Genomic DNA, 22897 nt, shown 5'->3' with positions numbered 1-22897 from the left:
TTAAATGTCACAAACCTCCTACTCCGAGAGGTCCCACCTGCAGGGAGCCTTGGCAGGTCTTTCCCAAGCAGAACACGGGCATCTTGTAGCTGCTCTTGTTAGTTTGGTTCAGATGTCAGGGCTCCCTGTCCCAAAGACCAAACCCAAGCACTTACGGAAGAGACGGGGTAGAAAAACGTCTTTTTGGAAGGTTTTTGTCATTTGTAATAGCTGAAAATGAGATTTGGTCTCTTCTCAAAGCAGGATTAGGTCCCTGCAAGCCTAACAGTAGGTGAGTGTGCAAAGGAGTCGGTTGCATGTGGTTGAACCCCTTTTAATAGGGTGTTGGAAAGAGGAGCTGCCTGCAGTGTTATTCACTGCAGTCTTCAGGTATCAAAGGGTTCCTGCATCATGCAGAATTTCCTGTGAGTGGGCTTGTGCAGAGGAAAATGGTAATTAGTTCTTGTGAGTGGTTGTGTGTGATCCTGTCATAGAATCCCAGCCTGGTTTGGGTTGGAAGGGAGCTTAAAGCTCATCCAGTTCCAAACCCTGCCATGGGCAAGGACACCTTCCACTAGAGCAGGTTGCTCCAAGCCCCTGTGTCCAACCTGGCCTTGAACACTGCCAGGGATGGGGCAGCCACAGCTTCTCTGGGCACCCTGTGCCAGCGCCTCAGCACCCTCACAGGGAAGAGCTTCTGCCTAAGAGCTCATCTCAATCTCCCCTGTTCTGGCAGGTTAAAGCCATTCCCCTTGTCCTGTCCCTACAGGCTCTTGTCCAAAGCCCCTCTCCAGGTTTCCTGTAGCCCCTTTAGGCACTGGAGCTGCTCTAAGGTCTCCCCAGAGCACAGCAGAGGGGCAGGATCCCCTCCCTGAGCTGCTGCTCATGCTCTGGGGGTGCACCCAGCACACGGGATGAGGGTTCTGGGCTGCAAACACACATGGCCTATTCCCATGAGGCATGGAACAAGCTTTGTGCAGGGAGGATGGAGTGAAACCTCACTGTTGTGTGCAGATCACCTGTGTTCAGCTGAAGCAGCTTCCTCCCAGCTGCATAGCTTCCTGAATTGTGGTGAAGGAAGGATGTGCAGTTGACTCAGAAGGCTTATAATGTGGTTTTAGGGCCAAGGTCAGCAAAGTAGGTGGCTGATTTAGGAAGTTACCTGCTTGCTGTATGCTCTTAAGGCTGCGAATCACTTTACAGGCCCAAATTGGAAGGTAGAGCGGGGACATGGGCAATGTGGATTTGCGTGTGGTTAGATAACAGTAATGTGACAGGGCAGAGTGGAATTTGTGTTTGCATCATTACATTTGACACTTGCTTACTTAACTGTTACACCAGGGTGTAAACTGGTGTGTTCCCTGTGGCTTGTTCACATAAACTCTGTCCACAGGTAGTGTGCAGAATCAGTGTCTAAAGCAATAGAATATGTTATATATGGATTTAAACCCATCTTTCCTCCTCCCCCCTCAAAAAATACCTGTCCCTGTCTTGCTTTTCCCTTTGAAAACTGCTTCTTTGGCTTTGATGCCTTTGCTGTGTGTGGCATAGCTGACATTTCTATGAACAAGAATGTAAACAGCAAGACTCACAGCAGAACTCTGCGAGCTCTGGTGCATCATCTGTTTGTTATGTCATCTGATCTAATGGGAGCGAAATAGAAACCAGATGTCAAGGCAGAGCAATTACAATCCTTCATCTGTGAGTATTACAGTAAATGGACTTTGTATTCCACCCCCTGTGCCTGAAATGTGGAATTTTATTTGTTGTTGGGGGGGTGGTGGTGTTGGGAAAGTGCTGCAGGGGATGCAGAACTCTCAGCATGCTTCTTGCTTAAAGACTTTGTTATTCAGTGCTTGTGTTCTTTCATGTAATTAAAGTCTGTGTGTGCCTCTGCATCCGCAGTTCCAATTGAAGATGAGCTGGACAAGCTCAGTCCCAGGAGAACACCTCTGCATGCTTGGCTCTGCGGGGTGTATGCTCAGAGCTGTGCACTTGTCAACCTGGAACTGCTTTACTTATCCTTTAGAAGGAAAACCCTATCAGTTTGGTTTGGTTTGGGGCAGGCTCTGCCTTGGTTTCTTGAGCTGGAGAAACATCTGGGAGCAGAGCAGATGGGAGCTGCGGTTTGCTCTGTTTCTTCAATTCAACATGTGAGTAGGAGGATAAAAGAGAAAATGGATAAGCATTGATTCTTTCTGTTGGGGAAATGGCTTCTTCCACTGCTAGTTTATCCAGGAGGTTTCTCTCTGCTGGCTTCTATTAAATAAGGCAACCCCTTGGTCAAGAAAGAAATCGATAAACAGCTATCTTCACCTTCACAAGTGGAGACCTGTCTATGATCTCACTGGATGTTGGCTGGTAGGAATTTGCCTCCATCCTTCTTTCTTTTTCTTAACCTCCTGGTTGTGCTGCATCCTGCAGCCTGGGTTTGGCACCCCTGATGCACAGCTCCTCTTGGCGTGTTGCTTCACCAACGACTCTAAATGTTATGGATGAAGCTTTCATGTTGCACTGAGTGAACATCAGTCTGTTCTGCACTGACAGCTTTCCATGGGTGGCTGCAGTGCAGAGAACCTTAGGTGCTAAACAGGCCTTTTCCTCACAAAATACAATAAGTCTTTAATGAAGCCAGTATCCTCATGTACCTGTTAAGTACGGATAACTTCAAGAAATCCTTAAAGAGAATCATAGAATCCCAGCCTGGTTTGGGTTGGAAGGGACCTTAAAGCTCATCCAGCTCCAACCCCTGCCATGGGCAGGGACACCTTCCACTAGAGCAGGTTGCTCCAAGTCCCATCCAGCTTGGCCTTGGTGAAGCCAGAGCTGAAGGCAGCATCAAGCATTCCTGGTTTGAATTGCTTCTTTTCCAAATGGAGACCATAAAGCCCAGTGGGGACTATCCCCTTGGGTTAGTTACTGTGGACATTGATCCAGCTCACTTACAAAGGCACCTTTCTGAAGGTAATGATGTTCTTTCTATGCTGGTACTCTGCAAGGCCCAGAGGTTGGGAAGCTCTGTGGCTTGGTCATATAAAACACCTTGTGCCATGCCTTCTTTCCCATTATAGAAACTGGATACTGTGCTAATTGGGCTTAAAGCCATGGGAATGCATAATGGGAATGTTGGCCAGAGCGTGCTGGTAGACAGCAGTGACTCTTTGCAGTCAGACGTGGTGGACGATTCGTTTTAAGAAGGAACACAAGTCAATCCCAAGTGGATGTTGGGCTCGATTCCCCTGCTGTGGCACTGTGTTGGTTGTGACCAGCCTCCATGACCTTAATTCCCAGCCAAGGGAACTGGTTGTACAGTGTTTGCTGGGGACACAAATACTACGACTCATGAGTCGCACGTCTCCAGCAGCTCTTACTCCAACAGCAGTTGTGCTGGCAGCGACCTTCAGCGCAGCCCTGGGCCTGCACCCTGTTATTTTTAACCTGTCTGTGTAAGTTTCCAATACAAAGTATCTGGTAGTGCCAATCCGGGCTGTGCGCATTCCCAAATCCTTATCTTCTGCTTTGTAGTGCAGCGCCCCATCGGCTGGGACAGTTTCGGGACTGGGGAGAGCTTCGCTTTGATGTCTGTGGTCCCAGAAATCCTCTGGTTTAATGCTATGGAGACTTTGTAGAAGGGAATTTTTGTAAAGATGAGTTTCAGTGCTATCTTTCTGTTGTTGGTATTTTTGAAAGAGAAAAATACTTTGGGGTTTAAAAATAGCCAAAGGCTGAACTTTGATTAGACTGCTCCGGCACTGACGTCAGCCTGTGACATTTATCTCGGTACGGGTTTGTCACCCTGTTGACTAAGGCTGTATTTACACAAATGGGGATATTTCTGGCCATTGTGAGAGGAAGGAGGAACATCTCTGCTCAGTTGTGTCCTTGTCCTTCCTATTCCTGAAGTTTGGCTTTTCTGCGTCTCTGCTTTGATACTGGGGGCCAACAGGGCTTTATTTTCCATGTGGTGGAGGGGAGAGTTTTAGGTATTTATAGAACCAACTTGGTTGGAAAAGTCCTTTAAACTCATCCAGTCCAACCATTGCCCAGAACTGCCAAGGCCACCACTAACCCATGGCACTGTTAACAGGCAGGTAATGGATATTCCACAAAGAGGAAGTATGGAAAATTGCCCTATAGTTTTCTATAAGTGCTTCCATCTAAAATCTTTTCCTAGAGCCTAAGATTTCCCTCAAGTAGCTTTTATAGGCCATGGTTACAGTTGAAATGAAAAGTCAGAGAAGCAGTACCTCTCTTTGAAGTTCTTCTGTTAGTAGCAGTGTGTATTGCCAGTGTAATTGTTGTGTATCTGTATAGAACTGAGCTCTTGCTCTCTGGTGCTGCTACATAAGGGAGTTCAGTAAAGCAGGAAGGTGCAGTGTCATTCCTTAACTATCCGTGTTAGTGTCAGAAACCAGGATCTGCAGTGGCAGGGCTCTGGCTCACAAGTGGAGGTTACAATGGTGAGACGAGAGGGAGCTTTGCTGTGAGTGCAGCTGAGCACACTTTGAGGAGGATCCAGAGCAGCAACAGCTCAGCTACAGCTTAAAATTCCCTCTCTTTATGTTGTTCAGACTTTGGGCTTTAAACTGCTGTGGTGTGGGAAAGGTTTTGCAGGGAAAAGATCCCTCTGTGGAATAAGGTGGTGCAGCTGGTTTGGGATGTCTTGGATACTAGTTTGGATGTCTTTGCTTTGGGCCATGGAGATGCTGCGAGGGCTGGAGCAGCTCTGCTCTGGAGCCAGGCTGAGAGAGCTGGGCTGGTTCAGCCTGGAGAAGAGAAGGCTCCTTAAGGGGAGACCTTAGAGCAGCTCCAGTGCCTAAAGGGGCTGCAGGAAACCTGGAGAGGGGCTTTGGACAAGCGCCTGTAGGGACAGGACAAGGGGAATGGCTTTAACCTGCCAGAACAGGGGAGACTGAGATGAGCTTCTTAGGCAGAAGCTGTTCCCTGTGAGGGTGGAGTTGGGACTGGATGACCTTTAAGGTCCCTTTCAACCCAAACCAGTCTGGGATTTTGTGATTAAGGGTATCCCTATGCCATGCATCTCTCGCGTGAGGATCTTTATGCCTTGGGGTGTGTTACTCAGTACAGCATGGGACAGGCTTGCACAAGGTGGGGCTGTCGTCTATGCTTTGGATGCCCATGGCACGTCTGGCATAGGATGATTTTTGGGCTGTGATGTACATTGAGAGTGTATTGGAGAGATGTCACACGGGGAGCAGATAGGGGCATTCTCCTGTGCATTTTAGAAGGTGAGGCAGTATGATCTCGGTTTAGGCTTTGGTACTGTTCTGCATCTCATGTTTTTTTTCCTTAGAGATATAATGTATTGCCTGTGTGCACAACCCTCACATTTATAAATCTCTTACTCTGCATTCATGGAGTGCAGATGTTCATAAACCAGACATTCATGTCTTGCAAGCTCCGCTCGCCTGTGGTGAATGGGAAGCTTTCCCAGGTAAGCTGGAGCGCTCTGTACTTGGGGCCTGGATAAATGAACCTTTCATCATCCCTGGAAGAAGGGGGGAACCCCACCTTGCTGGGATGGATGCAGAGAGCTGTCTTCTCTGTTGCTGAGCTCAATGGCCTGAGGAGCTGGGAGCTCCCTGCAGCAGCTCTTCAGGGCCAGGACCAGGAAGAGGATGTGGAATGGAACAGTTTGCTGACATCTGTGCAAGCTGTTTGGTAAATACAAGGTTCCATCTTTGAATTGAAGCCTTATCAGAGGGTAATGGTTTTTTTTGTGGTACATGGGAATTACTACTGCTTATATATACAAAATACACTGACCCACACAACATCCTTGTCCCTAAACTTGAGAGGCATGGATTTGACACATGGACCACTTGATGCATAAGGAATTGACTGGATGGTCACACTCAGAGAGCTGTGGTCAACAGCTTGACGTCCAAGTGGAGCCCGGTGATGAGTGGTGTTCCTCAGGGCCATGGAGATGCTGCAAGCCTGGAGCAGCTCTGCTCTGGAGCCAGGCTGAGAGAGCTGAGCTGGTTCAGCCTGGAGAAGAGAAGGCTCCTTAAGGGGAGATCTTAGAGCCCGGAGCAGCTTGCTCTAGTGGAAGGTGTCCTTGCCCGTGGCAGGGGTTGGAACTGGATGAGCTTTAAGGTCCCTTCCAACACAAACCAGGCTGGGATTCTATTGATTCTTTGCTTATTTCTCTCCCCCAAGGCACTGGGGAGGTAAGTGGGGCTGTCAGCATCTCATGTTGCTTGGGGAGTGGTGTTAATTGCAAAGGCCCATTTAGCTCTTGTTCTGGCTCTTGTTATGTTGTCACTGAAGGTGTTTATCACCTACCTTTGACCACCTCACCCCCTGATCTGTGCAGGGTCACCAGCTATTCCTGGTGCTCCAGCCTGAGCAGCAGCAGCCTCCAGAAGCAGTCTGTCTGTCTTGCACATGGTTGCTCGTCCTCTTCTTTCTCCTGGTGTGGATTTCCAGACCCTTAAGAAGTGAAACGCTTCTCTCCACAGCCAAGATTTTGTCCTGCATAGGGCCAGGCTCTTCACAACCCCACAGAGCAGGATGTTACAGTTCTGCAGCACTGAAAAGAGAGGGGTGGTCAGCTTTGGACACACGGCACTTGCTTCCTGGGCACAATATTGCTGTGTCTTCTATGCAAAGGTGCAGAAAGGTAAGGATAAATTTACAGAGAATAATAACTTAGTGAAGTAGAAGTAATAGCTTGGAAAGGAATTGAACTTTTTTTTTCTGAAAGCGGAGTCTGGATGCCATGTTTACCATCCAGATACCCAAATAGACCAGTGCAGATATGCTTAAACAAGGATATAGCAAAGGAAAAAGAGAATTGGCTTTATGGCTTTTTCAAATAGCAGAAAAATAGTGTGCAAAGATCATCCGTGCCTACATCCAGCTGCATGTGCAAGCTCTGCAGCTGCATCCTCTGAGCATTTTCCCCAGCCTCACCTCTAGCTCCCAGGGACAGCCCCTGCAGCTGCTGCTGCTGCTGGGGAGCAGCTGCTGCACTGACAAGTGCAGTTCCATCAGCCGAGATGTGGGAGCAATGGGAATGAGCACGGAGCAACTGTGTGTAACCGGGGCCATGTCGATCGGGTCCTGTGGAGATGAGTGACTGGCTGTGTGCAGTGGTGTGTACCTTACACTGAGCTGCAACACCCAGAGCCTGAGCCTCCCTGTGTGCTGGGCTGCAGCCCCCAGAGTGAGCAGCAGGTCAGGGAGGGGATTCTCCCCTCTGTTGCACTCTGGGGAGACTTTAGTGCCTAAAGGGGCTAAAGGAAACCTGGAGAGGGGCTTTGGACAAGGGCCTGTAGGGACAGGGGAGATTGAGGTGAGCTCTTAGGCAGAAGTTCTTCCCTGTGAGGGTGCTGAGGCGCTGGCACAGGGTGCCCAGAGGAGCTGTGGCTGCCCCATCCCTGGCAGTGTTCAAGGCCAGGTTGGACACAGGGGCTTGGAGCAACCTGCTCTAGTGGAAGGTGTCCCTGCCCATGGCAGGGGTCGGGGCTGGATGAGCTTTAAGCTCCCTTCCAACCCAAACCAGGCTGGGATTCTGGGATTCTGTGGATTGCCATCTTGGGCACCTCGGTGTTGAGCTGGTGGGAGTTAAGTGAGAGTAGTTCCCACACTGGTAAAAGCTGGTGCCACCAGAGTCTCTCCACTCCTCTTTCGTTTGAGAATTGCCCTTTCCTTACCTGGAGCTCTGCTATCCTGAGTTCCATCCTTACAATAACGCTTCCTCCTGCTTTCTTCCCCTCGCTGCCAATCAATGTTGAAGCTGCATGATTGGAGTTGGTGATTCTTTAAGACACAATGAACACTGCCCATGTCAGGAGCATGCTTCAGGTGAGCTCTGGAGGTACCTTTCTGTATGGCAATACTTTATTTAAGTGATGGGCATGTTTTCAGTCAGATAGAATGGTTGATGAATCCATATTAAGAGTTTGAGCTACGCAAATAGTTAATACCACAGCATTTATGGTGATCCCTAGTTTTTAGTTGCTTCATCCTATTTACCCCTCACAGATTGGTAACTCATTACACAGGCAGGAAAGTTTTCTACTTTCTAGATTACAGTGTGAACTCTGCTTCCATGGTGAACTTTCGGAGTCATCTGGACACAGGGATGACCATGTCAAGGACTCGGCTTTTGCTGGCTTCCAGGAAACTGGGATGTTTTTCTTTCCCGTTTGGGAAGATCCTACGTGAGCATTCCTGGTGACATTGGACTGGGCAGGCCTGGGAGGCTTTTGCTGTGCTGCAGCATCAGTTGCTTGGATAACTTTCTGACAGGATTCTGGTGATAGTTTCCTTTCCATAATCGCTATTTCTTACTCCTTTCTCTATTCCTCAGCCTTTCAATTTTTAAGCAGAGTTTCTCTAATGTCAGACAGAAGGGCTCAAGCAGACTCTTCCAGGGATTTGCATTGTTTTTATCCTTCCAAATCTCTGAATACTTCCGCTCCAGATCTGGTAGGTTGCAATTATCCGTGTGCAATCCTTCTAGGAAGTGTGAGCATCCTTGTACCTGGTGTCTTTCATCTTGGTTGCTGCTCTGAGCTAGCTAAAGAGGCACTAAAGGATCTAGTGATGCCCTTGCTGCTCTAACCAGTTCTTGCCACCTCTTAACCTTGGATGTGCACTCTGAGTATACTTCATATTGATGTTTTACTGCTGGTGGGTTTTCAACGTGTCTGTTATCCACACGTGGTAAAGCAGTAAGAGCTGTCCTCCTCATGCCAAACTAGTGTAAATAACTCCTCCAAGCACATGACTCAGTAGGTGTTGTTATTGGATGATTGTTGAAAGGGGTGTTTTGAACATTCAGGATGCTTAAAAGCAAAAACAGGTACTTGGGAGAGAGGAGGGTGTCACTGCACAGGATGTGAAACAAAGAGCATCTCTGCTAGAAAGGAGACTAAATACACAAGACAGCAAGCAAAGGCTTTGTTCTGCCAGACATCCCTTAAACTGTTTTGGATTGCATTAAATCTGTCTGCAAGCAGTAGTCCTTAAACTATGCTTTGTGCCCATCTAGGGCAGTGGAAAATCAATGGGACAGGAGGTGTTGGGAGGGCTGTTCAGTGGGGCTGCAACCATAGAGCTTTGGAAGCATCTGAATACTGCTTATGGTTCAGGTGAGTCCTGTGGGAAGTTCTTCTATGGAAACAGGCTGAGAGAGCTGGGCTGGTTCAGCCTGGAGAAGAGAAGGCTCCTTAAGGAGAGACCTTAGAGCAGCTCCAGTGCCTAAAGGGGCTGCAGGAAACTTGGAGAGGGGCTTTGGACGAGGGCCTGTAGGGACAGGACAAGGGGAATGGCTTTAACCTGCCGGAAGAGGGAAGATTGAGGTGAGCTCTTAGGCAGAAGCTCTTCCCTGTGAGGGTGCTGAGGTGCTGGCACAGGGTGCCCAGAGAAGCTGTGGCTGCCCCATCCCTGGCAGTGTTCAAGGCCAGGTTGGACACAGGGGCTTGGAGCAACCTGCTCTAGTGGAAGGTGTCCCTGCCTGTGGTAGGGGCTGGAACTGGATGGGCTTTGAGGTCCCTTCAACCCAAACCAGTCTGTGATAATGTACAGTAATGATCTTGATTGGAAAGCATTGAGGAACAAAGTCATCATGGTGTTATTGAACGAACTCTTGTTTCAGACTGGTGGGGGGCTTTAAATTCTTCAACCTTAAACTGTGGTAGCAATGTTTTCCTTCACTGCCTACCCGGAAGCATAATTTGTGTGGGGTTTAGATGTTAAATATGGGGACAGCAGTTTAAATGGTCGTCGTTTCTCACCGTCATAAATCTTTTAATCTATTCAGATGCTTTTCCTAATGGTAGTAACTGGACTGTGTGAAATTGCGGTGAGCAAAGTCAGAATCCATATTGCCCAAATTGTCTTCCCTTTGATATGTTCCTGCTGGTTTTCCAAGTTAGAAATCCTGCTTTTATTTGGAATATGACAATACTTATCCCTTTAGGACAGTCGCTTGTCACAGCACCTAATCTCCATCTGTGGTCATGGGTATGCATAGGACAGTCCTCAACGTGGGATAAGCTATGATACAAAGAGGTGATGCAGTTGCTTTGAAATGGCTTTTTTTGTCTCCTTTCAGGAGGTGTCAGGGAATGCTAGAGCATTCTTTGCAGCTGGGAAAAATGGTTTGGTTTTAATTTTAGCCCTGCTAATAAAGTCTTGTCATTGCTGTCAATGAAGCAGAAAGCAAATCACTACAGAGCTAACTGCAGGTTGTCATTAAAGCTCATTTCCTGCACGAAGCCAAAAACAATGCAAGATTCAGTTCTGGCCTTCCTAAATCTGTTCGGAATGCTGATGGTTTCCTAAACCCCAAAGAGCTATAGAAACCTACTGTATTTGCAATTATTTATTCACTCGTGTCTGTCACCTTGTCCTGCTTTTCATATGTTCATTTTCTGTTGCCCTCTCTATTCTTAATATAATGTGCTTCTGCTTCCAGTTGCTGCCACTTGTGGACAGCTGCTTGTAGGGTCCTGCCTGCAAAATCCCTTCCCTCTTCATTGAGCCAGGGGAATAAGAAGCAATCTGTTGTTAGGAGAGCACAGCTGAAACCACATCCTGCCATGTACTTGGGCAGCAGTGGAGCCAGGAGAAAAAACCCTGCCACAACTGCATGGGCACACACTGGTTTGCTTGGAGCAATAGGGGATTGAATGCTAGTTAAAAGAATGCTTCCAACCAGAGAGTTAACAGAGAAAGGGGAGTTTTCTGGGAGCTAAGTTTAATGAATAGAAGTTTTTAGGTTATTGAAGCTTGGATTGAATGGTTCTAGTGCTGTCCCTTTGATAACATCTTGTTGTCTTCAGTCTTTGTTTTGACCTACTCTCAAGTATGAGCTGCCAGAAGGTTTTTGGGCATCAGTTCGTTTAGGGGCTTGTAATACTTAGAGTTTTTGAGGGTAGTCAGTGAGAAGCTGAGCATGACCTGGCTTCAGTGTGTACTTGACCCCAGACCTGCCCCCCCCCCCCGTGTGCTGGGCTGCACCCATAAAGCATGAGCAGCAGCTCAAGGGAGGGGATCCTGCCCCTCTGCTCTACTGTCATGAGACACCCCCCTGCAGCACTGTGTGCAGTTCTGGTGTCCTCAGCCAAAGAAGCACATGGAGCTGTTGGAGCAAGTCCAGAGGAGGCCACAAGGATGATCAGGGGCTGGAGCAGCTCCTATATGGAGACAGGCTGAGAACACTGGGGCTGTTCAGCCTGGAGAAGAGAAGCTTTGTGGAGACCTCAGAGCAGCTTCCAGTGTCAAAAGGGGGCTACAAGGATGCAGAGAAGGACTCTTCATCAGGGACTGGAGCAATAGGACAAGAGCTGATGGGTTCAAAGTGAAACAGGGGAAGTTCAGGTTGGAGATAAGGCAGAAGCTCTTCCCTGTGAGGGCGCTGAGGCGCTGGCACAGGGTGCCCAGAGAAGCTGTGGCTGCCCCATCCCTGGCAGTGTTCAAGGCCAGGTTGGACACAGGGGCTTCCTGCTCTAGTGAAAGGTGTCCCTGCCCGTGGCAGGGGTTGGAGCTGGATGATCTTAAGGTCCCTTCAGCCCAAGCCAGGCTGGGATTCTGGGATTCTCTTCAGCTCCGCTGGCTTGCAGTTTTTGACATAGAACTTAAAAACACCTCAGGATTGAATGTGTGTATATGGAGAAATACTGAGTCAAATCAGCTTTCAATTCCCTTCTCAGCCACACGCTGCAGTGCTTCATCAACCAGCTTCATAAGGGTTTTGTGCTTTGCCTCATGTTTGTTTTAATGATGACTAAAGCAGAACCTGAGAAGGGGTGACAGCTACAGTTCTGTGGCATTGTACTTGTTATAATTCACTCCTTCATCGGAATGTGTTCCTGAGAAATCTGTTTTCCTTGTTTTCTTCCCCAGCTGTTTTCATCCTGGTGAGTTAGATCTGGCTTTCCTGGGTTGATGGAATGTGACTTCTCCTTATGGTGGTCCCTACTGCAGTGATGGAGATGTTGAACTCGGTTACTCCAGCCTTTTGGACTGGCTCCTTTTGAACCAGCTGGAAGGGGTGCTACACCAAAAGCTTTTTTAGGTCTTACTCTCTGTAGCAGAGCAGCACTGTTTATATACACCAAGGAGGAAGTGCAAAGGCAGGAGTGGAGCCAGGCTGTGGAGGGACACTGGTGGGCTGCTCAGCACAGGAGGAGGCCTGGTTTGTGTACTTGAAATGTCTTTGGGTTATAAACTCAAAGGCGGTTTAAGTGGTGTGTCCCAGGAGATGCCCTTCTGAAGTGCAGTGTTGATGTGGATGTAGCCTATGTGTAAGGTATTTGATTCTGTTGTCTCCTAGGATCCTGGATGCTGCTGCCAACTTGGTTTAGTGCTTTTTCCCAGCTAACTTTAAGTGAATTATGGGAGGAGGTGAGTACTGTGCACTGGAGATGGTGGGCACTTCATAGCTTTCCCTTTACCCTTTCCTGAATGGATTTTCCTGGATCATTGCAAAGTAGTGGAGTGCAGACTCGAGCTGGAAGGGAAGGTGAGGGGCTGGAAAATACAGGTAATGATGGAGGATGCCTCAAAACACCAGGAGCCAGACAAATGTGAGTGATGTGTGGATCAGGAAGCCTCTTCTGGGAACTTGGGTGTGGAACACGGGCTTGTTTCAGCAAAGCCAGCTCAGGATACAGAGACGTTGTGCTTGGATTGCCATGCTAGCAGAGCTGAAGGTTGAGGAGCATAGGGTTGGTGCAGGCCACCGGGCACATCTTGCCACCATTCTCCATCCCCTGAGAGAGAAAGAGGTATTTCATTTAGGTAGACTGCTGGAGAAGTGTTCTAGGGACCTTCAGAAGCTGAGCATCGTCAAGGTGCATCTTGGATGCAAGAGTTACTTATGGAACTTATGCTTGTTTGAATCCTCCTACCTACAGTGCCGTTTGCCTTGAGATGGTTAATGAAAAGCTGAGTCTGAAACAACACCTCCACTTTGTTTTGTGGTGTTGGCAGGATCTTTGTGCATTCTTTTGTTTCCTAATTGTTTGCAAGAACATAATGGTGTCATTAGTTGTAATTACAGAGGGGTTTGTAGGCTGTGTGTGGTGGGGAGAGCAGCACAGCACCAGCCTGCTGCTGGTGGTGGGGACTCTCCTCATTCGCCAATTCCCAGCCTCCTCCAGCAGGTTTTCCAGTGGACTGCTCTGAGCATGAAGGCATGGAGTGAAATCAGGCTTGCTGCTCGTGCTGTCTCTTTTAGCTGTGTCATGGCATGAGTCTAGACAGCAGCTTTCCATCTGGACTGCTCTGAGGTTGGAGGCATGGGCTTGGGTCACATTTGCTTTTCAGTCTGTCTCTTCTAGGTAAGTTGAACTGAGATGCATGGGGAGTACAGAAAGATCCCAGCTTTATCCTCATAGAATCCCAGCCTGGTTTGGGTTGGAAGGGAGCTTAAAGCTCATCCAGTCCCAACCCCTGCCACAGGCAGGGACACCTTCCACTAGAGCAGGTTGCTCCAAGCCTCTGTGTCCCACCTGTCCTTGAACACTGACAGGGATGGGGAATACATCTGTGATGTGTATATGCCTGTGCATATCCTTTGTATAGCCCGCAGGAAGTGCAAGGGAAGTGGGACCAGTGCAGGACCAGCAAGAACAGCTGTAGCATGGAGTCAAGGCAGATGCTGCCTTTGGCTCTTTCCTCAAGAGAAATGGGGTGAAACATTTGCCCCCAGCCACAGACCTCTTTGCTCCTGCTCTTTATTCTCCTGTGAAGCTCATGGGAAAGGAAAAGAGGAGGGAAAATGTCTTTGCCATGAAGAGAGAGAAAATAGACTTGGATTGGGAATGGGGAGGTCGAGCACATGCCTGGCAGTGTGGCAGCAGTGCAGGTCAGTGGGCTCTGGTTATGGGTTATCCTTTAACTCCAGTGGGATTATGCCTCAACTGTAACATCCTAATCCTTCCTGCCAAGCAGCAGTGAATTACAGGAAGGTGCTAATGAAACCTTCATGCCTGAAGGTTTATTACAACTCTGTTACTTAGGAGAATCCAGAATGTCTTTTAGGGGTGAGGAAAGGGGGAATAAAACCTCCTCCACCTTATCCTGAGTGGTCTGTGTTTGACTCTTAATGCCTTTCACGCTGGTGCTGAGCGTTCGAGTGCATCAGCAAGTTTGTCCGCATGCTGGCTTTGTGCAAGTGTTAGGGGCTGACAAGGATGAATCACCCGCTCGGCTCCTGATTTGCGTCAATCAAACCACATTTAAGAGAGACTTTGTGTGCACTTTGGAATGCAGGCCCAAGGCAAGCGTGTGAGCGAGTGCTTTGAGCAGATCCTCTTCCAACGGGGTTCAGTGGGCTCAGGCTCTGAGGGCAGAGATCTAGTTTTAAGTGGTTTTAAGTGGGAGATGAGGAGCTGCTCTTCTTTTCCTTCCTTTCCCTAAAATCTCTTCCACCGGTGTCATGAGTTATCACTGAACTCTGCATTTGGCATTGTGCAAAGTTTGGGTTTGAGAGCGACAGATACAGGTTTCCTTGTAGAAACAAAGGGTTTGTTTATTCCATAATAAACCCCAAGGTTTTACGGCTGTTAAGTGTCGTGCAGAGGAAACAAGATCCTGGAGAGCACCAACGTTGTCCACATCCTAGCTCTGCCATCACTAAGCCAGGAGGTTGCTGTGATGAGGTTATTGAGGTAAAGGGACACAGGTTTGTGTTTCCATTTAATTCTTTATTTTTCTGAGAAGAGCTTTGCTCAAATTCAGCTTGGTACAGACTCATCTTTCAGCTCTCCAGACGTGGGAGGCCCTGCCTGCAGAATCCTCTATACTTTTAGCCATGAAGTCTGTACTTTCTGACCCAGAAACTGTGACTGCAGCAGGATCGCAAGCCAGGCAGTGTCAGTGCCAAGCTGGAGCTCCCACCTCGACACGGGTTGTGAGCCCAGAAATAAATCCCTTTGGCAAACCCAGCGTTGGGGTGGGACACAACTTCACACTGCTGCTGTGCAGTAAAGTCTTTGGGGGAGGCGTTACCAAGAAAGCAACAACCCCAAAAGCCACAACAGTCATATCTGCCCTTCACTTAAAATAGAGCTACGGAGCTGTTCCTGGAAATCCACAGAGGTTTTGTTTGTTCCCTGTGGAGGTTTTCCTTGCAGGATAGGCACACTGGAGGTATAAATAGTGTAGCCAGCAGGGCCAGGGCAGTGATTGGGCCCCTGCATTGGGCACTGGTGAGGCTGCACCTCGAATCCTGTGTTCAGTGCTGGGCCCTTCACTACAAGAGAGACGTTGAGGTGCTGGAGCAGGGCCAGAGAATGGAGCTGGTGCAGGGCCTGGAGCACAAGTGTGATGGGGAACGGCTGAGGGACCTGGGGGGTTCAGTCTGGAGAAGAGAAGGCTCAGGGGGGACCTTATCGCTCCCTACAACTGCCTGACAGGAGGATGGAGCCAGGAGGGGCTGGGCTCTGCTCCCAAGGAACAAGGGATGGGACAAGAGGAAACGGCCTCAAGCTGCACCAGGGCAGGTTTAGATGGGGCTGAGGAACAATTCCTTCCCCACAGGGTGCTCAGGCATTGGAACAGGCTGCCCAGGGCAGGGCTGGAGTCACCATCCCTGCAAGTGCTCACACACTGTGGAGACGAGGCCTCAGTGCCATGGGTTAGTGGTGGCCTTGGCAGTGCTGGGGAGCGGTTGGAGTGGGTGAGCTTAAAGCATAGCATCATTCTATGATGCTATGAAGGTGGATGCTGTCTTGGTGCATGCAAGGTCCACTGTAAATGCTTCTCCTTGTTGTTTCCCACCTCTTGGTATATTCCTTTCACTTGCAGATGAGAGTGACCCTATTTCTTCTTTTCATCTCCCAGCCTTCAATACCCATGTCCAAGGTCCCGCTTAGCCCTGATGATCCTATACAGGTACACTCTGCTTTCCCTTGTCCTTAAACCCACCCTTGACCTAGTTCAGTCTCAAACCACCTCCCTGCCTCTTCCTTGCTCCTCATTGAAGTCTCTTCTCTTCCTTCCCATCCCTCTTTGGCACCAGTCCTTGTGCTCATCAAAACATTGATCTCATGGGCTGTAGGCTTGCCAGCATAATAAGGCCATTGCTGTTCCAAACAGTTCTTTCCCCCCCCTTCCTACAAACACAAAGCAATTTATTTCGCCTTCATTGGACTTGCTCTCACTATTTTTCAGGCTGGAATGAGAGGATTAATTCCTGCTTTCCTGCTGACAGTCATAGAAACAAGCTAATTTCCAAGTGTCAGGATGATGATCCTTATCTCGCTCAGTTCCTAGAGAAGGTAATAAAATAGCTGTAAGAATAAATTGCTGGAGCAAATGCAGCACATGGGCATATGGCAGTCTATTAATTCCTCCTGTTCTCCCAAACTTTTAAAGGAGATCTATAAATGTTGATAAAACCCTAGAGAACATGCAGGTTTGGGGGTTTTCTACCCATCTATTCCTCCTCTGGCCTTTTCTAATGGTAAATTTTGGGCTGGTTTTAAGTGTTTTTCAGGCAAGCTCAGTGCTTCCCGGTGGAGATGAACACCAAGAGGCTGGCTTGTCTCTTTCTCGAGACTTGGGGGTGTTGTTGCTGGCTGGTTTTCATCCTCAGAGGCAGACTGGTGAGGAGGGAGCCATTCTGGCAGCTCATTACATCACGTGTTTGCAGTATGGGAGCTCACAGTGATATGAAATTGGGGAGATCAAGCAAGCAGTCTCCCTAAATCACACAATCCCAGACTGCTTTGGGTTGAAGGAACCTTAAATCTCATCCAGTTCTAACCCCTGCCACGGGCAGGGGCACCTTCCACTAGAGCAGGTTGCTCCAAGCCCCTGTGTCCAACCTGGCCTTGAACACTGCCAGGGATGGGGCAGCCACAGCTTCTCTGGGTACCCTGTGCCAGCGCCTCAGCACCCTCACAGGGAAGAGCTTCTGCCTAAGAGCTCATCTCAGTCTCCCCTGTTCTGGCAGGTTAAAGCCATTCCCCTTGTCCTGTCCCTACAGGCCCTTGTCCAAAGCCCCTCTCCAGGTTTCTTGTAGCCCCTTTAGGTATTGGAAGGCTGCAGTAAGGTCTCTCTGGAGCCTTCTCTTCTCCAGGAATGTTACAAAGAACCTCCTGTGCCCAACTGTTACCAACTCTTTTCCTTACACAAACAGCTTTGTTTAGTCTCCTTTTAAGTTATTACAGCAGTCACCCCCATGCTGTTCCATATCCTTGCTTGTCAGTGTGATGGCTTCTTCTTGCCTGCATCAGGTGTGGTGGCAGAGGGGTGCTCCATGCATTTTCTAATGCCTATGGATTACATGACTGGGAAACTTACTTTCCTGTAGATGCTATTGGTAAACCAGAAGTACTGTGATTGAAGAGCCTGGCCATACTACTCTGCTTCTGGGTCCTCCTGTACTAGTGATGGCAGAACAACGGTGATGCTTACCATGGTGCTGCTCTCCAGGATCTTGTTTCCTCTGTGGAGTTTCTCCTCCTATTGCATATAGGAAAGGTGAATGTAAATTAGATAGAGGTAAAAAGAGTTAAACCATCAAATTTATCCTAAAAGCAGGGAAATGGGTCCTTTTCTGTTGGAATTGTGGCGATCTCTTCTCTTTGATTAAAGATGTGTCAAAGGGAGTGTTTGCAGTGTGTGGGACCTGGATCTTTGCTTTCTTGAGGCTTCGAAGTGACAATGTCCTGTTTTCATCTGCTTAAGGAGGACAGCAAGAAGGGACCTGTTCTATCACTGTATTGTCTGCATGTGGCTGTCTGCAGGAAGAGATTTGTGTAAGGACATAAAGAGTGTTTGCAAGCATCAGTATTAGTTCCATGTTGGTGTTTAGGAGCACTTGGAGCTGCCCTTGTAGATGTGTGACAGATCAGATGGTTCCTGAGAGTAGAAATTCTCCTCTGGTTTGTGGGATATGGGACAAATCCAGTTGTTTAAGGATTATTCATGTGGATTCCTGGTATCTTTGGAACTCTCCTTGTCTTGCAGGTCTTCATGGGCTGACAAGTGGCTGTGTAATCTGTGGTGCTTTCACTGCTATTGGAAGCTAACCCTTGAGAATACAGCCTACAACCAGAGTAGTTGCTCAGCTGCCTCCACTGTTAGAAGGGTATTTCCCTACTAAGGAGTTACCAGTGTTGTACAGATCAACAGTCACCAGCTTGCAGTGACTGAATTGTTCTGAAGCATCTTTGGAACTTTGATTTATGACCATGTGCATTTTGCAATTAGGAAATGGCTGCAGGTCAGGCTGAGGAGGGAGTGAAAGGGCAGAAAGCTTTTGTGAGGCTTTGAACTAACCGAGGCTGGTCCTGAACTTAGGGAAGGGAAGATTTACAAAGGCCGGGGGGGGGGGGGGGGGGGGGGGTTAAGACTGCATGCAACTGGTTCCGTGGTCTGTCGCCATGTGTCTTTTACCCTTGTAAGCTTTGAAGCATCTCAGAATGCAGGTTTTAGCCCAGCAGCTGCTTCATGCAAACATAGATGCACTTAGAGTGTCTGTCCTCTCCTGAGCATGTTTTGGTTGTGGCTTTGCACCATGAACTCAGTGTTACAAGAGGAGATGAGTGGCTGGTGGTACCTGCTCAGCTGGAAGAGGGAGATAGACTGGCTGTTCTCCATGCAGCATGGAAATGGGGGTCTTGGTGATATGGGATGGACTTCATTCTGGTGGGGAGTTTGCCCTGGCTTTAATTCTGCTTCATTACTGCTATAGCAATAATGCTTCTGCCTCCAAAAAAGCTTAGGATTGCTGCTAGAGCAGGCTCTTGAACGAGATTAAAGCCATTCATCATGTCCTTACAGGCCCTTGTCCAAAGCCCCTCTCCACGTTTTCTGTAGCCCCTTTAGGCACTGGAGCTGCTCTAAGGTCTGCCCTCTGCCAAATCTGTAGAGTACACATGCAGGAGTTCAGCTATATAACACCAGCACCACGTTATAGTATATAATAGAGCACCACGTGCAGAGCCCCCTTAAGAGGGCAGGTTCCTGAGCTGCAGGTAAACAAGAGCCCCATTGATCTGTGTGTTTATAAACTTGCACGTTCAAAGTCCTTTTTGATGACTTTATAGTATCCACTTTTGAGGACAGATAATAATGTTCTGTGCGTAATAACCCCCACCACATTGGACAGGATAGCTTGTGCCTCTGCTGGTGTTCACAGGGATAAAAATAGCTTTGCCTTATGTGGTTTGATGAAACAGTTGATGGGTGTTTAGGGAACCTGGTGTGAGGTGCTGTCAACATCAGTTGAGTGCCCTTCCCTTAGAGTCACCAAGGTGAGGCGTTGGAACTGGATGAGCTTTAAGGTCTCTTCCAACCCAAACCATTCTGTGATTATGATGGGGTGTGCTCATGAGCTGGTCTCTGTGAGCCTAAGTGCAGGTCACTGGGCTGTGTTGCAGGGGTAAGGTGTCACTAGAACAGCGCTCAGGGCCTTTTGGGTAGGGGTCCATGAAACACACAGCAGTTTCTTCCCACACATCACTTTGGGGCTCCAGTTAGCCCCGGATGGTCAAATACGTGTTTTGTGGTGGGAATTCTGACTTAAGAATGGATAAAATGACTTCATTCAGTTGATAATTTGTTCTTCTTGGTGCAGTACAACTTTCAATTCCTTGGGAATGGACAGTCAGCCGTCCATTGAAGACTTAGAGGTGCCTTTTCTGCTTCCTTAGGTGCTTTTTGGGGCCATGACACTGGGATTGTGACAACTCTATGTACAGCATATCCAAGTTGCCAGAGGAGCACCCACATCCTCTTGGCTCTTGGTTTTGGAAGGGCAGGAGATTGTAGTACCACAGAGCAACTGGTGTGTGGGTCATTACCCCTCCTGTGTCGCAAAGGCTTCTTTAGCTGCTTTGTTCAGCAGCTGATGGATGTTGTGAGTTGCTCTTAGCCCCAAGCAGCACTGTCAAGGTTTGTGTCTTATTCTCCTACTTCTTTGCACCTTTCCTAGAGTCTTGTGCTGCTCATCTCCCTTCCGACAGTAATCCCCATATCCTCTGTGCCATGAGCTCTCTTGTGCAGGGAGCTGTTTCTTGTGGCTTTTTCCCTTTTTGCTGGATTTTGCTGCGGCTGCCACTGATCAATGGATTTTATTGATGGAGAACTTGATGGATAGACTGTGCATGGTCTAGTCATTTAGGAGATCATTGCTAAAGAGAGACAAGTGCTTCTGGTGTGTAAGTGTTGAACGCGCACATTAGCGCCTTTCCTGTGTGTCCACTGTTACAGTGCTGGAAATACCCACAGGTGATTAAATACAAACCACTTTAACACTCACCGATTCATTCTACATTGCAGATGAGTTTGTTTGGATGGAGAATGATTTTGAGATGGAGCATTTGTAGGAGGCAAGGATGGCAAGTTTCAAAATGGGGTGTCAGCACTGGGGTAGGGACTCTATGAAGAAGATGCTTGGGGGATGCTGCCATGCTTCAACTTAGCCCATCTCTTCCTCTTCATGCTCCCAATATTCAATTATAGTCGTAGTTAAGGGTTAACTTGTTTTTAGTTAAATGACCAAGAGGTTTTCTCCCCGCTTAAAACTTTTCCATGCCATAACTTAATATTGGTGCTAATGGTGTATTCTGTTCTATGTTCTTGTTTGTCCTCTTGGACTTGGGTGCTTTATAGCACTGAAGAGTATATAGGACTGAGGAAGCCTAAGTTTGCTGATACTTTGAATAGCTAAGCCCAGTGATATACCTGCCTAAGAAACGGTCATCATTATCCAGGAGCATCCTTATCCCAGAGCTTGGTACTGTACTGATATGGTTACAGAGTGGGAGCACTGCTAAATCTGGGGTCCCAGCATGTATTACAAGTGTTAGAACACTAGGAAAAGCATGCGTGCTTCCGTTTTGGGACTGGTAGTGAAGAGAAAGGACTGGGGGTCCCACAGAACACGCTGTAATGCTGGTACTGAGGCAGCTGCGTGGATTAAGTACTCCATTAGAATGAGTGTGGCATCTGCAGCACAGAGGAAGAGGCTGGATACACATGGTGGGACACACTGGGAAGTAAGTGCCTGGCTTTTCTTCACTTGGAAATACAATTGCTGCTCTGTATTATTTTCCCCAGCTTCATTCTTCCTTTGGAGCATTGTTTGTGCTACCATTGAACATGAACTGCTGCAGCATCTTCACTTCATGTGGGCAGCTGTGGAAGTCTGTTTTCCATCTTTCAGAGGATTCCAGCTCCTTTGGTTGCTTTTGTCATTCAATTTTCTCTTGTTTACCAGGGCATTAGGAAGCTGGAACACAAGCAGTGTGTTTTGCCCTAGGAAACATCAGGAGTCCAGTTGCCCATTCCAGAAATTCCTCTTGATTCATTTTTCTCTGGCTCACAAAGATTCAGAGCTCTCGAAATGTAAATCTGAAAAGGTCAAACCTCATGTATGCCAGAGACAGGAGGATAGGCTGACAGCCATGCAGGACCACAGAGGCGTTTTAAACCATGGATTCCGAACAGGATGTTTGGAGAAAACTGTCAAATGCATGCCTTGGGTATTGAGGAGTTTGAGGTAAGGCTTTCTCTTACTTTACTCTCTGACTTCTTAATATGTAGCAGAGGGGGATCAAACTGACTATGAGGAAAGGTAGGAGTTGGAGAAAGGAGGCTCGTTCCTGGCTTCCTCATCCTTTGCCTGCAGTCCCTTTCTTTAGGGACTGTAGTGATAGGACAAGGGGTGATGGGTTTAAACTGAAACAGGGGAAGTTCAGGTTGGAGATAAGGCAGAAGTTCTTCCCTGTGAGGGTGCTGAGGCACTGGCACAGGGTGCCCAGAGAAGCTGTGGCTGCCCCATCCCTGGCAGTGTTCAAGGCCAGGTTGGACACAGGGGCTTGGAGCACCCTGCTCTAGGGGAAGGTGTCCCTGCCCATGGCAGGGGGTTGGAACTGAATGAGCTTTAAGGTCCCTTCAAACCCAAACCAGGCTGGGATTCAATCCCAGTAGCAGAGAAGTGACTGAGGAAGAAGCACGTGAAGGGGTTTTCTTGTTGGCCAGTGTTGGGTTGAGTATGGATTGATGCAGAGATCTGTTTTGTTCTGCAGGTCTGTTTGTGGGTGAGCTTGTGGGGGCTGTGCTGAAAGCCTGTCCAAAGGCTTTAGTTTGGATGAAGTCTGTGTACAGCACTTGGATAATGGTGGGATCTGCTTTGTCTTGATGCATTTCCAATTCCAAGAAGTGAGAAAATGTTCACGGTGCAGAGGGAAATTTCGTCTAGAGGAACTCAACTGGCAAGTGTTTTCAACTGCTCCTTTGCTCTTGGGGTACAAAGGATGAGCAGTCCCTGCTAGCAGGGTGATCCATGTATACTAAAGTGGGCTAGAATGGATTTCTCAGGGAGGCTATTGAATGGCACTGTGGTTTGACAGGGCTGTCACTGCCACGTGCCTCAGGATGCTGCTGTGCCAGCACAAGGCATCATGGCAACATATGAGAGATGAAGAAGGCTGGTTTCTCCATTACTGGCTGGAGGAAAGGAAAACAAAAATAGCTGCTGGTGTAAAAAGCTGGAAGGTGCAGCCAAAGCTGATGGAAGCATTTGGCAGAGTATGAAATCATAGAATCATGGAATGGTTTGGGTGGAAAGGACCTTAAAGCTCATCCAGTTCCAATCCCTGCCACGGGCAGGGACACCTTCCATTAGAGCAGGTTGCTCCAAGCCCCATCTAGCTTGGCCTTGAACACTGCCTTATCGCTCCCTGCAACTGCCTGACAGGAGGATGCAGCGAGGAGGGGTTTGGCTCTGCTCCCAAGGAACAAGGGATGGGACAAGAGGAAACAACGTCAAGCTGCACCAGGGCAGGTTTAGACGGAGCTGAGGAACAATTCCTTCCCCAGAGAGTGCTCAGGCATTGGAACAGGCTGCCCAGGGCAGGGCTAGAGTCACCGTCCCTGCAAGTGTTCACACACCATGAAGACAAGGCCCTCAGGGTTA

At 48.4% G+C, this 22897-nt stretch overlaps 1 protein-coding gene across 11 annotated transcripts in view; it reads left to right on the top strand.

Annotated features, from left to right (window-relative positions):
* The window catches only part of HDAC4 (histone deacetylase 4), a 214773-nt gene that overhangs the window by 42395 nt on the left and 149481 nt on the right, over positions 1–22897 (top strand). The window contains exon 5 of one of the 11 annotated variants that reach the window (XM_062601725.1): positions 16138–16244. The exons of the other annotated variants lie outside the window; for them this stretch is intronic. The gene's annotated coding sequence lies outside the window, so the exon portion shown is untranslated. The remainder of the gene's footprint in view (positions 1–16137; positions 16245–22897) is intronic. 11 annotated transcript variants of the gene reach the window in all.

Source organism: Pezoporus occidentalis, unplaced genomic scaffold (genome assembly GCF_034315485.1).
Source record: "Pezoporus occidentalis ecotype Australia unplaced genomic scaffold, CSIRO_AGI_Poc_V1 ctg118, whole genome shotgun sequence".
Taxonomy (NCBI): Eukaryota; Metazoa; Chordata; class Aves; order Psittaciformes; family Psittacidae; genus Pezoporus; species Pezoporus occidentalis.
The sequence above is the reverse complement of the archived record's forward strand: the minus strand, read 5'-3'. Positions and strand labels throughout refer to the sequence as shown.